We start from the raw sequence: 13,224 nt of genomic DNA, 5'->3' as shown, positions 1-13,224 counted from the left end.
TACTACATATATCCAATGTGAAAAAATTACTCTAGAAAGTATAGAAATGTTTAAAGTATCCAGAAAGAGCATGATATGGGATACAAGGAATAGCCTGGGCTATGTATGATCCAGAAAAACGGAATACAGCTGGAAAGAAAATAATTCTTAATTCTTTAGGGGCTGACAAAGAATTCTCAATCAAGTAGCCAAATTTCAATGATATAGGATTATATTTCCTTCTTTATGCACCTAATCCTGTTTCTTCAGAATATCTTAGATTCACCAGAAAAGACCCCTTAAATGTATTGATTCAGAACTCCGGGGATGGGGCTGAGGAATGGGAATCTTTAACAAGCCCCTCTAAAAGACTCATATCTACACAAAAATGTAAGATCAAATGCATAATTATTTCCAATAGGAATTATATATACTCATAAAATACAACTCAATTATTGGTTTTAAATTTTCAGAAGCAACCTATAAGCAAAGAAGGAAATAGTTTATTACTTACAATACAGAAAGAGACTCACAGACTATGGTTGCCAGGGAAGAGAGATGAGGGGAAGGGATACTTGGGGAGTCTGGGATGGACATGTACACATTGCTATGTTTAAAATGGATAGCCAAGAAGGACCTACCATGAAGCACGAGGAAATCTGCTCAGTGTTATGGGGCAAGCTAGATGGGAGAAGAGTTTGGGGGAGAATGGATACGTGTATACGTACGGCTAAGTTCCTTCGCTGTTCACCTGAAACTGTCACAACACTGTTAATCTACCATCCCCCAATAGAAAATAAAAAGTTTAAGAAAATTAATGCTTTTAAAAAAAGAATGAATTAGTTTAACTATAAGTACAGATCAAAATGTAATGGTATACATCTTGACAACACAAAAAGTAAATACCCATCAAATCTGGGAAATGGCAAGGGGAGTTAAGGTAGAAGGAAGGGAATTTGCTCTAGTTTATACGATGTTTACAATGGAAGACTCCTAAGGGAAATAGCTGATACTGGGGTCAGGGCAGGGAGAAGACAAGATGAACCTAGAACATCCTGTGCTGGAAAGTGAGAAAATGCTCCAAAATGGATGGGAATTACTGTATGGAGAAAAAGGGAACCAGATGGAAGGGTCTCTTACTGGCCAGATTTGGAATAATTTGGGTATTGAAATAAATAATGATGGGAATAGAAGATAGCATATTGAATATCATAGCATGAATATGCTATGCATGTGTTCTGATCTGATAGCTTTTAAAAAAGCAACTTTATTGATGTGTAATTTTACATTCCATAAAACTTTTTTTTTTTAATTTATGTATTTGGCTCTGCCAGGTCTTAGTTGCGGCCTGAGGAATCTTTAGTTGCAGCATACATGATCTAGTTCCCTACTAGGGGTTGAACCTGTGTCCCTGCATTGGAAGCATGGAGTCTTAGCCATTGGACAAACAAGTGAAAGTGAAAGTCGCCCAGTTGTGTCCAACTTTTTGCGACCTCATGGACTATACAGTCCATGGAATTCTCTAGGCCAGAATACTGGAGTGGGTAACTTTTCCCTTCTCTAGGGGATCTTCCCAACCCAGGGATCGAACCTAGGTCTCCCACATTGCAGGCAGATTCTTTACCAGACGAGCCACAAGGGAAACCCAAGAATAATAGAGTGGATAGCCTATCCCTTCTCCAGTGGATCTTCCCAACCCAGGAATTGAACTGGGGTCTCCTGCGTTGCAGGCTGATTCTTTACCAACTGAGCTACCAGGAAGCCCACTGGACCGCCTGGGAAGTCCCTAATCTGATATTTAAAAATAAAAATTAAAGCAAAAAGAGGGAAAGAAGGGAAAGCTATTTCTCATAGAAAAATGCCAACTCCTAAGTGTAGAAGAAACAATGGAATTAGAAAAGCCAGCGCTTTACCACCACATGTAATGAGTGATTCAGGCAGAATTCATCACTGGATATTACAACCACTGAGTGAAAGACTGTTAGAAAACAGGATGCTCACAGGGTTTCTAAGTATCACCCCACAGATTACTACTCATTAATGACAGAGGGGAAAAGGTACTTTGACAATGCAGGAATCTGGCAGATAGCACCTTAATAAAATGTCCACATTTAGCATCAATAATAACAGGAGCAGCAGTTCCCTGGTGGTCCAATGGTTAAGACTCTTTGCCTCCAACTCAGAGGTCATGGGTTCAGTCCCTGGTCAGGGGACTAGGATTCCAGGGGACGCAGCCAATAATAATAATAATAATAATAATAATAATAATAATGGGACAAACTGACCCCATGTGTCCGCTGATACGTGGCACTGAGAAAGATCTATGTAGTACTATGTAGCATCTATGTAGTACTCCTTCCAAAAATATAGAAGCTGAAACGAAGCATGAGGAAAGTATCAGACAAATCCAGATGGAGACACATTCTGCAAAACACCACACCTCTTTGAAAGACCAGTGTCATGAAAGAAAAACCAGACTATTCTACATTAAAGAAGCTGATTACGCAGCAACTCAGATCAATATGTGATGAGTGATTGGATCCTGGATTTTTAAGTAGTTAGCAGGACATTATTGGACAATTGCAGAAATTTGAATATGGACATTTTATTACATAATCATCTCCTCCTGGAAAGACTGAAGACAGGCGGAGCAGGGGGCAAGAGAGGATGCGATGGTTGGATGGTATCACTGATTCATTGGACATGAATCCCAGCAAGCTCTGGAAGATAGTGAAGGACAGGAAAGCCTGGCATGCTGTAGTGCATGGGGTCACAGAGTCGGACACGAATGAGCTGCTGAACAACAACAAATCAGAGCTGTGTTTTCTGAGAGGACTGTATCGTGGTTATGGAGGAGAATGTCCTTCCTCTTCAGTCATGCATGTTGTAGTATTTTGGGGAGAAATGGCATCATGCCTATAACTGTTCCTCAAATGGTTCAGCAAAAGGAATATGTATATATGTAGAGTGAGAAAAAGCTGTTAACAGTTGAAAAATCTGGGTGAATTCTTGCAACTTCTCTGTAATTCTGAAATTTTTCAAAATTTAAAGGACTTCCCTGGTGGTCTAGTAGATAAAAATCCACCTGCCAGGCAGGGGACACAGGTCCTATCCCTGGTCCAGGAAGATCCCATATGCCCTGGAGCAGCTCAGCCCTGTGCACCTCAACTACTGAGCCTGTGCTCCGGAGCCGGTGCTCCAGAGCCGGTGCTCCACAACAAGAGAAGCACCGCAGTGAGAAGCTCCTGCACCGCAGCAAAGAGTAGCCCCTACCCGCCGCAACTAGAGAAAGCCCACGTGCAGCAGCAAAGACCTACCACAACCAAAAGTAAATATATTTTTTAAAGTAAAACATAATATTTATTATGATAATCAGCAGAAAAGTTAAAACTAAAAATTGTTCAAAGTGGTTTTCATTGAGGAGTAACACTGGAGTGGGGAGGAAAGGAGACCTCTAGTTTCCATTTTGTATTTTTTGAACGTTTTTTTTGGTTTTGCTATGTTTCTATATTGCTTCTATGATCAAAGAAATGATCATAGGAAATGCCAAAGACTGAGGCCCTTGGTAAAGCTAAATCCCTTCATTATGACCAACGTGAGCCTGAAATAACAAGAAAACATTGTCCCCTGAGCTGAGGGAGAGAAAGGAAACATCTAAGAAGCAAGGAAATAGAAAACACACTCTTGAATCCAAGAATGTGAACAGTGTGCCGCAGCTCAAGTCTCAGGAGTTTGGATAGAATCAAAGGAAATTTTCCCAAGGGGAAAAATACATTTTATTTATCTCCCACCTTTAAATATTTTTTAAATGGTGTGAGGGACTTCCCTGGCGGTCCAGTAGCTAAATCTCTGTGCTCTTAATGGAGGTGGCCTGGGTTCTATCCCTGGTCAGGGAACTAAATCCCACATGCTGCAACCGGGACTCGGTACAGCCAAATAAATAAAACAAGAATAAGTTTTTTTTTTAATAAGTAAATAAAATGATTTTACAAAGGACATGTATACCATAAGGTTTTTTTTTTTTTGCGTGTATATGTTTTCAGTAGCACTTGTCAGGGGTTGTCATATTATTAAAAAGAAACATCTTCATTTCAAATAAACTTTGTTTGAAGGCAGAGATAACTACTCTTAAATTTTAATGTACTTCCTTCCATCAGTTTTTATAAGACAGATACTCTTTTGTACCTGTTGGCCGAGACAGTACTCTTTTGCTTTTAATTGGGATCACTTGGCATTTATTGTTTTGATTTTGCTTTTCTTAATTTATCTTGAGAATTCTAACATGTAATTGAAGAGCCTTGAAAACACTGAGATTCCATTCAATGAGTGTAATATAAATTATTTTATACTTTATATATTGTCAAACATTAAGTTGTACTTTGTCATTATAAAAAATAACCCTGTAATCATATGATTCATAAATACGATTTGAAAATAATGGTCATGGATAAGATTCAACAACGAATATTAAGACAATAATGAACCATCTAGATAAAAACTGAGCTGACAAAAAAAAAAAACTGAGTTGGCTTTATTCCTCATTATAAACCAGCGTAAATTCCAAATGGCTCAAAGATTGAAATGTTAAAATATTAAAGAGAACCACAGGAAAAATGTTTTCTAGCCTTGGAGAGAATACTTTCCTAATTATGACAAAAAATTCAGGATACAAAAAATTAACGGTTGATAAATGCAAGTATGCAAAAATATGAAAAACTCTTTACGGCACTAAAAAGAGAGAAAAGTAAAAAATAAGTGGGAAACTGAAACAAACAAACAAAAAGCTTGTAACACATCACAAAGGGTTACTTTCTCTCTAATATGTAGAGACTTCCTACAAGTCATTAAGGAAGAGACTAATCAGAAAAACGGACAAATGATATGAACAAAAATAGTTCACAGAAAAGGAAACACAAACGTCTCTACTCATATAAAAAGGATGCTCAAACTCACTCATAATGAGAGAAACACTAACTAAAACTCCACTGAGGTAAAAGTGTTCACATATTAGCTTAACAAAAATCTAAAAGTTTGATGATGCCTTAGGCACATTAATACACTAGTGGTAGGAATGTAAATCAGCACAGTCTCTGTTGAGGGCAATTGGTCAGTATCCATTTAATTATAAACACTTAGATCCTTTACCCCGCAATCTTATTTTCAGAGATTTACCCTAGAGATCCACTTGTACATGTATGATAAAAGGTATGTATAAGGTTGTTCACTGTAGCAGTGTTTGTAAGAGTGAAATAATGTAAAAAACCTCAATGCCCATCAATAGGAGGCTTGTTAAATAAAATACGATATATACATGAAACACTATAACACTGTAAAAAACATGAGGAAGCTCTTTGTAGATTTCTATGGGAATATATAAAAATATATTAAGTAAAAAATAATAATACAGTAAGTCATAAAACAATGGAATCTGGCATGATATATGCTAACATTTGTACAAAGGAATATATATGGGATTTTACAGGCATAAAAATTCTCTGGAACAAAAAGTAAGAAATTATTACCCATGAAACCTATCGGGAAGGGTGAGAACTTGGTAGATTGTTGGGAAGGTATCTTTTTACTGATTTTTCAATGCTTTTTGATGTTTGAACCACTTTAAGGTATTACTCCTTCAAAAACAAAATAAATAATCGTTAAATGTGTCCATGCAACCAAAAAACTGGGAAACACTTGGATGTATGACAGAAACTGCTCATATCCATATTATATAAAGAGATTTTTTTAATGAACATCTTAGAAAACTAAAGGCTATAAACAGATGATTTTTTTATGTCAATAGAAATATTTCTTAACAGTTAATCTTAGCAAACAAATGCAAATAAAACATCACATTTTAAAATCCTCCATGTTGGACAAAGATTTTTACAGCAAAACTAATGCAACATTGTTAATCAACTATCAATATATTCCAATTAAAAAAATAAGCAGCAAGGGAAAATATAAAAATAAAATAATAATACCCAATGCAGTATTAATTAGTGCAAGGGCAGAGACACAAACCCCCATTCTTGATGGGTGTCGGTACAAGAAAGGCAATTCAGCAGCTAATGTGTGTCAAAAGCCTCAAAATTACTTATAATCTTTGACAAAGTAATTCCACATCCGAGAAAGACTTCTGTGATAATCACCCTTGTCAGAACAAAGGCGCAGACCGCCATTCCCGCAGTATGGTGCAGTCCAGTCAGAGGGCGAGTGTGCTGTAGGGAGTCCCTAGGCGGATAGATCCCTGGTGAAGGCAGAGAACACCCAGGGCGGCCGATCAGGGCTCTTCAAGTCCTGTTGAATCAGCAGCTGGAAACCTGGAAGCCTGTGCTCTGCTGCCATCTAGTGGTTCTCAGGTAACAGCACCCAGCCGGGGAGGAAAAATGTCTCAATCAAGTAACTTAGAGCCAAGGGGCCCTCTCCTTTAGGCTGTTTGTTTGTTTTTAGCGGCTTGTGGAATCTTAGTTCCCCAACCAGGGACTGAATTCGCTTTCACGGCAGTGAAAGCGCCAAGTTTTAAACACTGGACTGCCAGGAATTTCCCCTCTTATCTGTTTTTATTTAACAAACACTAGTAAAGCGTTTCGGCTAATCCTTGGTGGCCCAGTGGTAAAGAATCCGCCTGCCAGTGCAGGAGACACAAGGGACGCAAGTTCAATCCCCGGGTCAGGAATATCCCCTGGAGAAGGAAATGGCAACCCTCTCCAGTATTCTTGCCAAGGAAATCCCAAGACAGAAGGGGGCTACAGTACATGGGGTCACAAAGAGTCGGACACGACTTAGCGACTAAAACAAACAGTAAAGCATTCACTGTGTTCTAGGCATTGTGTCAGCACTTACAAGCGCTCCCTCGTAATTCTCGTAACAGTCCTATGAAATAGGTACTTTCATCATCCTCATTTCATAGATGAGGTAACTGAAGAACAGAGAGATTAGGTTACTTGGCCAAGGACACACAGTGGCTAAGCTCAGGATTAGAACATCTTGTTGGTAGCAGGGTCTGTGCTCTGAACCCCTTCCACTGTAAGGATCAAAGGTCTGTGTGATACTAATAACCCTCAGAGAGAACATCATAGGACACACTGCAGCTGCTACCTTCCCCCTTCCCTTAGCTCATCTCTCCCAAGCAAGTTCACACAAGGACTGAGTTCACCTCTGTAGGCCACCTAACCTGAACCAAAGACATCCACTGGCCCAAGCAAGATCCAGTGGGTTTTTAAATTTTATTAACAAAATATTCCATATATTTAGATGTAAAAAATTAAATAACAGGGCTTCCCCAGTGCCTCAGCAGTGAAGAATCTGCCTGCCAACCCAGGAGACACCAGTTTGATCCCTGATCCAGGAAGATTCCACATGCCTTGGAGCAAGTAAGCCCCATGCACCATAACTGTTGAGCCTGTGCCCTAGAGCACGTGCTCTAGAAGAGAAGAGAAGCCACTGCACCCAGAAGCCCACGCACCACAACTAGAGAGAAGCCTCTGCTCTCTGCAACTAGAGAAAAGTCCTCACAGCAACGGAGACCCAGCAGAGCCAAAATAAACTAACAAAAATTTAAGAAAAAACAGTAACATACACTCAGCACCCACCTGCAGCTTAAAATATAGTGTTTCTAGCAGTTCTGCGCCAGTGATGAGGCTCACTCCTTACAGTTCACTGACTTATTTACTGTCGTTGTATTTAACATGGGACGGTCACCAACTGGGCCATGAATGTAAGGCCACGGTTACAGCAATCCTTCCCCTTCCTAACAAAGTCCCCCCCCCCCCCCAATTACAGTTAATTGTATCCTGCTGGAGATGCCTGCAGTTTGGGTCACATAGCAGTCGCTTCAGGTGGAGCTGAGAAAGCTTCTGATTGTTTGTTACAGTCTAAGTAGATAGTGACTTCCAATCATAGATGGCTGTGGCTCCAAGATCTTAAAGGAATGGGAAGCTCAAGGGCTCAGCTAGCATGAATTAGAGACCAGGGTTATTGACTACTATTGTCAGGTCCATGGAATGTCAGGTTCATGAAAGTCCTGGAGCCATTTGCAAAGTTTTCAGTGTGTGCCTTTTCCCTCTAGGGAAAGGGTCTATTCCATATGTTTTATAAGATTTTTAAAGAAGTCTGAGCCCTTCCAAAAAGATTAAGAGTCATCCTTACAGATCAAGGGTTAACAAATGGCCCACAGGCCAAATCCAGTTCAGTGCTTGTTTTTGCCCAACACAGAAGCTAGGGGTTTTTTATTTTTAGGGTTTATTTTTGTAGGTCTTTTCCTTTTCTTGTGCTTCCTGCCTAAAGAAAAGTTCCTTTAGCATTTGTTGTAAAACTGGTTTAGTGGTGCTGAATTCTCTTGACTTTGCTTGTCTGGAAAGCTTTTGATTTCCCCATCAAATCTGAACGAGAGTCTTGCTGGGTAGAGTTATTCTTGGTTGTAGATTCTTCCCTTTCATCACTTGGAATATATTGTGCCATTCTTTTCTGGCTTGTAGAGTTTCTGTTGAGAAATCAGCTGATTTTAAAAATATATATTTTTAAATGGTTAAAAAAATCAAAAGAATATTTCATGACATGGAAATTAAAAGAACTTCAATGTGTCCACAGATAAAATTTATTGGAACACAGCTACACTCATTCATTTACATAGTACTGGCTGCTTTTGTGCTAGAAAAGCAGAGTTGAATCCTTGCAACAGAGAGGCGACACCTAAAAATTTACTATCTGGCCCTTTTCTGAAAGAATTTGCTGACTTTGCCAGAGATGTGACTGGACAACTCATCTTGTGAATTTATGGACCTCTATTTTTCACTTGCGGGCACAGGAGGGCCAAGAGGAGCTACTCCACATTCAAGGTCAAGAGGGGCGGCCATGAGGAGATACACCTCATCCAAGGTAAGGAGCAGCGGCTGTGCTTTGCTGTAGCAGCCACGAAGAGATACCCCACGTCCAAGGTAAGAGAAACCCAAGTAAGACAGTGGGTGTTGCGAGAGGGCATCAGAGGACAGACACACTGAAACTATAATCACAGAAAACTAGTCAATCTAATCACATGGACCACAGCCTTGTCTAACTCAATGAAACTAAGCCATGCCTTGTGGGGCCACCCAAGACAGATGGGTCATGGTGGAGAGGTCTGACAGAATGTGGTCCACTGGAGAAGGGAATGGCAAACCACTTCAGTATTCTTGCCTTGAGAACCCCATGAACAGTATGAAAAGGCAAAATGATAGGATACTGAAAGAGGAACTCCCCAGGTCAGTAGGTGCCCAATATGCTGCTGGAGATCAGTGGAAAAATAACTCCAGAAAGAATGAAGAGATGAAGCCAAAGCAAAAACAATACCCAGTTTTGGATGTGACTTGTGATGGAAGCAAGGTCTGATGCTGTAAAGAGCAATATTGCATAGGAACCTGGAATATCAGGTCCATGGATCAAGGCAAATTGGAAGTGGTCAAACAGGAGATGGCAAGAGTGAACATGGACATTCTAGGAATCAGTGAACTAAAATGGACTGAAATGGATGAATTTAACTCAGATGACCATTATATCTACTACTGCGGGCAGGAATCCCTTAGAAGAAATGGAGTAGCCCCCATGGTCAACAAAAGAGTCTGAAATGCAGTACTTGGATCCAATCTCAAAAACGACAGAATGATCTCTGTTCATTTCCAAGGCAAACTATTCAATATCACAGTAATCCAAGTCTATGCCCCAACCAGTAATGCTGAAGAAGCTGAAGTTGAATGGTTCTGTGAAGACTTCCAAGACCTTTTAGAACTCACACCCAAAAAAGATGTCCTTTTCATTATAGGGGACTAGAATGCAAAAGTAGGAAGTCAAGAAACACCTGGGGTAACAGGCAAATTTGACCTTGGAATACGAGATGAAGGAGGGCAAAGGCTAATAGAGTTTTGCCAACAGAATGCACTGGTCATAGCAAAAACCCTCTTCCAACAACACAAGAGAAGACTCTACACATGGACATCACCAGATGGTCAACACCGAAATCAGATTGATTATATTCTTTGCAGCCAAAGATGGAGAAGCTCTATACAGTCAGCAAAAACAAGACTGGGAGCTGACTGTGGCTCAGATCACGAACTCCTTATTGCCAAATTCAGACTTAAATTGAAGAAAGTAGGGAGAATCACTAGACCATTCAGGTATGACCTGAAGGGTAATCCCTTACGATTATACAGTGGAAGTGAGAAATAGATTTAAGGGACTAGATCTGATAGATAGAGTGCCTGATGAACTATGGACGAAGGTTCGTGACATTGTACAGGAGACAGGGATCAAGACCATCCCCGTGGAAAAGGAATGCAAAAAAGAAAAATGGCTGTCTGGGGAGGCCTTACAAATGGCTGTCAAAAAAAGAAGCAAAAAGCAAAGGAGAAAAGGAAAGATACAAGCATCTGAGTGCAGAGTTCCAAAGAATAGCAAGGAGAGATAAGAAAGCCTTCCTCAGCGATCAATGCAAAGAAATAGAGGAAAAGAACAGAATGGGAAAGACTAGAGATCTCTTCAAGAAAATTAGAGCTACCAAGGGAATATTTCATCCAAACATGGGCTCAATAAAGGACAGAAATGGTATGGACCTAACAGAAGCAGAAGATATTAAGAAAAGGTGGCAAGAATACACAGAACTGTACAAAAAAAGATCTTCACGACCAAGATAATCACAATTGTGTGATCACTCACCTAGAGCCAGACATCCTGGAATGTGAAGTCAAGTGGGCCTTAGAAAGCATCACTACGAACAAAGCTAGTGGAGGTGACTGAATTCCAGTTGAGTTATTTCAAATCCTGAAAGATGATGCTGTGGAAGTGCTGCACTCAATATGCCAGCAAATTTGAAAAACTCAGCAGGGGCCACAGGACTGGAAAAGGTCAGTTTTCATTCCAATCCCAAAGAAAAGCAATGCCAAAGAATGCTCAAACTACCACACAATTGCACTCATCTCACACGCTAGTAAAGTAATGCTCAAAATTCTCCAAGCCAGACTTCAGCAATACGTGAACTGTGAACTTCCAGATGTTTAAGCTTGTTTTAGAAAAGGCAGAGGAACCAGAGATCAAATTGCCAACATCTGCTGGATCATAGAAAAGGGAAGAGAGTTCCAGAAAAACATCTATTTCTGCTTTATTGACTATCCCAAAGCCTTTGACTGTGTGGATCACAATAAACTGTGGAAAATTCTGGAGGAGATGGGAATATCAGACCCCCTGACCTGCCTCTTGAGAAATCTGTATGCAGGTCAGGAAGCAACAGTTAGAACTGGACATGGAACAACAGACTGGTTCCAAATAGGAAAAGGAGTACGTCAAGGCTGTATATTGTCACCCTGCTTATTTAACTTATATGCAGAGTACATCATGAGAAACACTGGACTGGAAGAAACACAAGCTGGAATCAAGATTGCCGGGAGAAATATCAATAACCTCAGATATGCAGATGATACCACCCTTATGGCAGAAAGTGAAGAAGAACTAAAGAGCCTCTTGATGAAAGTGAAAGAGGAGAGTGGAAAAGTTGGCTTAAAGCTCAACATTCAGAAAACCAAGATCATGGCATCTGGTCCCGTCACTTCATGGGAAATAGATGGGGAAACAGTGGAAACAGTGGCTGACTTCATTTTTTTAGGCTCCAAAATCACTGCAGATGGTGACTGCAGCCATGAAATTAAAAGACACTTACTCCTTAGAAGGAAAGTTATGACCAACCTAGACAGCATATTAAAAAGCGAGACATTGCTTTGTCAGCAAAGGTCCATCTAGTCAAGGCTATGGTTTTTCCAGTAGTCATGTATGGATGTGAGAGTTGGACTGTGAAGAAAGCTGAGCGCCGAAGAATTGATGCTTTTGAACTGTGGTGTTGGAGAAGACTCTTGAGAGTCCTTTGGACTGCAAAGAGATACAACAGGAGATCAGTCCTGAGTGTTCATTGGAAGGACTGATGTTGAAGCTGAAACTTCAATATTTTGGCCACCTGATGCAAAGAGCTGACTCATTTGCAAAGACCCTGGTGCTAGGAAGGATTGAGGGCAGAAGGAGAAGGGGACGACAGAGGATGAGATGGTTGGACGGCATTACCGACTCAATGAACACAGGTTTGGGTAGACTCCGGCAGTTGGTGACGGATAGGGAGGCCTGGTGTGCTGCGGTTCATGGGGTCGCAAAGAGTCGGACACGACTGAGCGATTGAACTGAAGTGGACATGTTATTGGACTAAATTAATATTCTTGATGTATTTGGGCAATTCCTACCATGTGAGTCTTGCTGGAGATAGCCAGAATCCTCATATAGGTCATATGCTCCATTCTCTCACCTCTCTGGCAGCCAGGGTTTGGACATGGGACTTGGGACCGCTAGAGACCCCGTCTCAGACTCTGTAGTTGGAGTGAGTCACATAAAATAGCACAGATAAAAAAGATCACATCTGGCAGTAGCAGAGAGTTACAGCTAACTTTGAAGAGCAGCAGGGCAGCAGGATCGGGGTGCCTGCAGCAGAGACTCACTTCTGGCTGTACCATCAGTGGTTTCCTTGTCAGGTAGTTCCTTAGGGGAATGATCTTGTCTTTGGTTCTGGTTGATCAGCTTCCACGCCTACCTAGCTAGGACAAGGTCAGACACTAGCAAGACAGCTTGCCTCACTCACTGCCTACGAGGGAGAGGGGTCAAAGGCAGAAGTCAATAGTACGAAATCTAGGAGGACAGATAGTGGCTGATCCACCTCTTAATCCTTAGCACTCAGGACAGTGCCTGAAACTTAAAAAGCGCTCACTAAGTATCTGTGGATGAGAGCACCTGTGAGTAAGCGCTTGAACTGATAAGAGCATACACTAGGGACCTCCGATTTCAATCAACCCCAGCCACCTGAAACTGACAATGAGAGGTTTATGTATCAGGGTCTCATTAGTAGACAGAAAGAGCCCTACTCTGGGAGCTCTAGATAAGGCTTCCTGGCTTTCCCAGACCATCAAGTACTTGGGGATCAACATGTATTTGACTCTGGTCCGTGAGCCCCAGAGCCCACTTAGATGCCTGTCACTTCTTTCAGAAGCTGACAGCTGGTCAAGAAGCATGTTTGTGTGCACATGTATGTAGCTGGTGGGAGAATATGGGACAGAGTGTACACTAGGTACTATTAGCTCTTGCCCTGGATCCCAGAAGTCCATGAAACTGGAAACTTAGTGTTGGTCCTAAGGACCTTTCCTGGTGGATTTGTGATTTATTTATTTATTTGACCATACCCTGAGG

Source organism: Ovis aries, chromosome 7 (assembly GCF_016772045.2).
Source record: "Ovis aries strain OAR_USU_Benz2616 breed Rambouillet chromosome 7, ARS-UI_Ramb_v3.0, whole genome shotgun sequence".
Lineage (NCBI taxonomy): Eukaryota > Metazoa > Chordata > Mammalia > Artiodactyla > Bovidae > Ovis > Ovis aries.
This window is presented reverse-complemented; position numbering follows the sequence as displayed.